Source organism: Mytilus galloprovincialis, chromosome 14 (genome assembly GCF_965363235.1).
Source record: "Mytilus galloprovincialis chromosome 14, xbMytGall1.hap1.1, whole genome shotgun sequence".
Classification (NCBI taxonomy): Eukaryota; Metazoa; Mollusca; class Bivalvia; order Mytilida; family Mytilidae; genus Mytilus; species Mytilus galloprovincialis.
The window spans coordinates 68,569,982-68,575,922 of record NC_134851.1 but is presented as its reverse complement, the minus strand read 5'-3'; the positions used below and the strand labels follow the sequence as shown (position 1 = coordinate 68,575,922).

The window sequence follows — 5,941 nt, the reverse complement described above, 5'->3', positions numbered from 1 at the left end:
AAAATTCATTGAAGCTTTGAAAAAATTTCCGAGATAGTTTATAGAAAATATTGCCAAAATCATAAAGATAAACCCCCCGTTTAAAATTTAAAAAAAATTCAGGGATGTGTTTTTTGATTTAAGAAAAAAAATGTGGATTGAAAACTGAAAAAAATCAACTATGTGTCTATGAATTATCTCCCCTTATGGTTCTTCTTCATTGAAAACATAAAGGAACAACAGTGTCCAGTTTACAAGGGTTAATGCCCAAAATAAAGTGCAGACGAAATGCAGACACTGATAAAACCATCATAATGTTGGTAAAAATAAGATATATCAAGGTAGATACTATGTAGTGCTGTTTCTCTCCAAAGTTTATGGGTTGTGATGAACTCATCAAGCTCTTGCCAAACATTGAAACAGTGAAACACAGGCAGTGCATACCAACTATTTGCTATTTTGTCTGAGAATGGTCTAAAACCACCAGTAGCTCTACATCTTCACATCAATATTGTATTTTTACCAGCTGTTTCAATTAAATGAAAAAACAACAACAATTCAAATTGTGCACGTCGCATGTTATGCCAACAAAAAGTTTTCATCTAGATATTGACCACATCAAGGATTCTGGACTCAAGTCGGTACCTTACAGAACTAGCCTTAAACTAGCAAGTAGCGGACCAAAGGAAAAGGATTGTATTCATCTTATTAACTAGACAGAATGTGAGTAATGGAAATAAAAAGAACTTGACATGACCTCCCCCTTTTTCCCCTTTTATAGTTTTGATTATTTTATGTAATATTTAAATTTTCATTATTATCATTCATCATTGATTATTTATTAAAACATTCTCAATTACTAAGACAATGCAAACATGTCTTTTAATGAAAAAAGGAGCACTTTCTATGTATTAAATAAGTTTCAAAACAGATATTTAATTTACCTCCTTTCATGAGTGTAAGAATTGGGGTCATATAATATTTATGTTTTATTTACTTTGTACACATTTTCTATATTTTTAAAACAAATAATTATTCTGTACAATTCTAAGGAAAATGATTTTATAATTAAAATTTAGATTTCTGTAATAATTTGATTTCTTTTTAATGTTTGTCCTCCATTCTGTGATTTATAATCTATATTGTATTACCTTATTATTTTGTTTTCCACAGTTATTCTTCTTAATTTTGCATCCCATTATTCTCTATTTTAATGTTGGTGCTTACTTATCTCCAATCATAATGTTCATAATTATTTTGTAATTCAATAATTGGGGAATTATATTAATTATTCTTTGTTTGGTAAACCCTATTAAACCCCTGAATGGTGAGTGCATGGTTTTAATCTATCATTTTTACAATTTATGAATTATTTGATATTTATTTCAAAACAGTACTTTAGCTGTAAAATTGTCAAAACTTTAAAACTCCTATTTACATAACACCATGGTTATGAATATAAATATTTGATTTGCATTCAATATCCCCCTTCCCACCCCTGACCCAAGATTAGATGTGTATTCAATATCCCTCCTCCCCAACCCTGAGATTTGATAGGGTTTTTTAAACATCCTAAATAAGGAGTATCTTTTAACAATGTTTTGAAGCTGTAAATAACAAGCTTCCCAAAAAAAGTTATATTGAAAAAAAAATATTCTAGAAAAAATTGTATAATGATAGAAAATAGATGAGTACTCTGTTGAACATCTGTGAATGGTTTAGTATAATTGGTATGCAATATTAATAAATCTTGAACAGCAATACATGTATAGATTAACACAGAACTTGTTTCAATGTTTTACTGTAGTTTTATAAATAATTACTATAATTTTTTTCAGCATATTGTACTTTGTTTCTGAAGAAAATAAGAATAGATGTCAATGATGCAGTACTTGAAGGGGAAATGAGGTAATAACAATATTGTTTAAAAGTAATCCTTGTATCTTCACAAAAGGTTCAGCATGTGTTTAGTAATACTATTATGATATACATGTATGTCATACAAAGTCTTCACATACAAGAATAGAGACTAATTGCTACATTCCCTGAGTCAGGAAGGCTAGAAAAAATATATTGGAGAGTCTTATCCTTTTCACAAATTGCACCTAATTTATTTAACAAATGATACTATAACTGTATCATAATAATGTTTATTTGTCTATGAAAAAATAAGCATTTAAACAAAATTTACAAAACTTATTTGCTGTTTATATTGCTGATTCTTATTTTTATTCTCTATATAAATAAGCTGAATCAATTTAATTGTTGTGTAAATAATTATTATTCTTACATAATCAAAAATATAAATTTACTTCCCCTATAGAAAATATTTTTTTAAACTGCTAATGCCTTATATATTTAGTAAGATACAGTGATTGAATATGAAGGGAATTAATTGCTGTTTAAATTTATATCTTGCTATTTAATTTTTATTACAATATTTCAGCTTATTATAGATGCTGTTAGTATTTAGATCCTGTTAGTATTAATTAAAATTTATTTTAAAGGTTAAATCAACAAGAAGAGAAGGGAATCTGCCAACATATCCAGAAAAGATGGAAACAACAGAAGATGTATGTTATCAGACCACATCAACCCACTTTAGTAATTTTTTTATTCTTCCAAAATTTTTTGGCAAATAATTTATCCCTGTATTTCCCCAATACAATCAATTTAAGAAAATTCTATATATACTATGAACTATAATTAACTTTGCATTTTATGCAATTGCTGAGCAATGCTATCTTACATCAAGACAGATTCAGATTCAATATTTTATTATAGTCTCACTACTTGAAATTCATAAATATACAGTACATACAGAGTATATACACAATATATAAGACAGCGAATATACAAATATAAAACACAAGTACCAAGACATCTAACATAAGGGATATTTTCCAATTAACAAAGTTCCATAACTCATCAGTTGAAAGGTAAAATTTGTCACAATCAGAAGTGCTGACATCTATTATTCCTAAGGTTGTGTAATCATTGTAATAAATATTCCATTCTCAATTTTATTCATTTAAAGAAATTTTATCAATGCAACTGTTATTGAAAAGGTGTACATAAAGCAAATGTTATATCAAAAATAATCATAAAGTTATTGCATAGAATTGAACCCCTAGAAACAATTACTTGCAAAAATGAAATATTTTTTTGCTGTATTATTGCCAATGAATAATATCGCTACTAGAGATCAAAGAACATAGAAGTAAACAGTATAGGTCAGCCATGATCACTCAGAGTCAATATTTTATGTGCCACTAACTGAGTTATATTGTAGTTACAAATGTTCCTCTTTTTTTTTTAACTTTACAAAACCAGATTTATTTGACATATTCCTCAGAATTAACCAGGGGAAATAGCAATTTAACATGAATTCATCAGAAACCTTTTATTTTTCAGAGTGATGTAACACAGGCAAGAATTTAAGTGAATGAAACAGCATCACTTCTATGAGTAGCACCATGGAATTTTTATCACAGGTATTATTTAGACAGACAGATTAAAAAGTGTTTTGCCTTGTAAATCAACAACAGTTTCTCAATCAATATTTTAAAATTGTGTTTAAACGTTTTACTCAACCCAGACAAACTAACTATATATAGGATCTCCCTTTTTTGGCAAAAGGGGGGGGGGGGTTCATTAATCTAATAAAAAATCTTTTGTCCAGTTCCAGTCAACATCATTTGGGAATCTATACATGCTATACTTAATACCAATTTTAATGGTTACAAGTGATTATAACATCAATAGGCCAAAATTAGAGCCAAATTTTTCTTTTAATCAGAAATATCTATGCAATAGGGAGAAACATGACTCAGAAACAATACTTTTCTATTACTTTTTATAAATTGCGTATTTCTTGAACAATTTCAATGCAGTTTTATTCTTGAATTTTGGGGCTTCTTTAATGTGCTGAATCTAAACATGTATTAAGTTTAGGATTTTGGGCACCTTTTTTAAATTGGTCCATTGAGGGTCCAAAATTAAACTTTTAACTTGTTTTAACTTGTTTGATTTTATCAAAAATTGAAATATTGGGGTTCTTTGATATGTCAAATCTAACTGTCTATTTAGATTTTTAATTATGGTTCCCGTTTTCAAATTGGTCTACATTAATAAGGTCCCAAGGGTCCAAAATTAAACTTAGTTTCATTTTATCAAAAATTTAATTCTTGAGGTTCATTGATAAGCCCAATTTAACTGTGTATTTCGATTTTTAATTTTGGGTCCCGTTTTCAAATAGGTCTACATTAAGGTCCAAAGGGTCCAAAATTAAACTTAGTTTGATTTTTACAAAAAAAATAATGTAAGGGGTTCTTTTACATGCTGAATCTAACCATGTATTGTGATTTTTGGGCCCTGTTATCAAATTTGTCCATATTGAGGTCTAAAGGTTCCAAAACTAAACTTTGTTTGATTTCATCAAACATTGAATTCCTGGAGTTCTAATAACCAGGAACAGAAACCTCAAGTATTACCAAAAGTTTCATTTGGTTCTTTTGTTGATTCATTGGAAAAGGCTGAATCTTAGCGCCACAAACAACATATACTTTCATTCTAGACACAGACCATGTTGTATAATTGAGTTTCTCAAATGATTCCAGACATAACTGAGAATAAATCTTATGTGACATCTAGCTGCAAAATAAAACTGATTTCAAGTTTTCTGTTAATCTCTTTTGTAAATGCCAATTATTTTGTCATAGTCGCACCTCAAGTTGCATGTTTTACCTGTAACCTCTAGAAATGTATCCAACTGTCATACAAGTGAGTGGTTTATCTAGCTATAAAACCAGGTTTAATCCTCCATTTCTACATTAGAAAATATCTGTACCAACTCAGGATATGACAGCTGTTATTCATTCCTTTGACGAGTTTTAGCTTTTGATTTTGCCATTTGATAAGGGATTTTCCATTGTGAATTTTACCTTACTTTCATTTTGACCAAATCACTACTTTCACTTTAAACAATATTTTTTTTCACATGTTTTACTTATTTCAATATATATATGCAACTGATAGGACTAATTAGAAAGTAAACATTTCAAAGAAAACAGTAGCCATAATACTTAGGAAGAAATACCCCTTATGATAATTGGGAACTATATTCAAAGGCCATGGAAAAGGGGAATTAATTTTGGTCTGAAGCCAACTGCAATGTTCTTTGTAATGTGTTTCCTATTGTTAATTATCCATTTTTAGATGGTGACGTTCCCTTGTCACCATCTTATGGTGTTTATATATCTCAACTTGTACGATTCGCTCGTGTATGTAACAATGTATTAGATTTTAGCGAGAGAAATTTATGTATTACTGAAAAATTATTACACCAGGGTTTTCGATATCACAAACTGGTCAAAACATTTACTAAATTTTATCACCGGTATAAGGAAATAATTCGTAAATATAACTCAACATGCAGACATCTTATACGTTCAGGTATTTCACATCCAAAATTTTATGGAAATATTCTTTATAAAGCACAAAAATGTCAGTATTCTCCTCAGAAACTAACAAAACCTTTAAATAGACTTATTAAAAGGGGATATAGTTACGATACTGTTGTCAGGTCATTACAGATTGCATATTTTGGCTTTAACATTGATTCACTGATAGGGTCTTTGCATCGGAACTAAACACATTTATTTCTAAAAAAACAGTTGTTGGCATGACACGGGTTATGTTCTTCTCATATATTTTATGATAGTATGATACTAAACCCCTAACGGGAGGGATTGTACCTGATATTCATATGATGAAGACATAATCTTTCAATCAGTTTAATTGAGGTCTGGAGCTGGCATGTCAGTTAACTGCTAGTAGTCTGTTGTTATTTATGTATTATTGTCATTTTATTTATTTTCTTTTGTTACATCTTTTGACATCAGACTCGGACATCTCTTGAACTGAATTTTAATGTGCGTATTGTTATTCTTTTACTTTTCTA

General features: G+C 29.1%; 1 long non-coding RNA gene across 1 annotated transcript; it reads left to right on the top strand.

Annotated features, from left to right (window-relative positions):
• The first annotated feature begins 244 nt into the window (after window positions 1-244).
• LOC143059292 (uncharacterized) lies at window positions 245-3,468 on the top strand. Its single transcript, XR_012973472.1, has 4 exons — window positions 245-702; window positions 1,818-1,887; window positions 2,487-2,552; window positions 3,394-3,468. It is a non-coding gene; the product is annotated as an uncharacterized LOC143059292 (long non-coding RNA).
• Window positions 3,469-5,941: the final 2,473 nt, after the last annotated feature.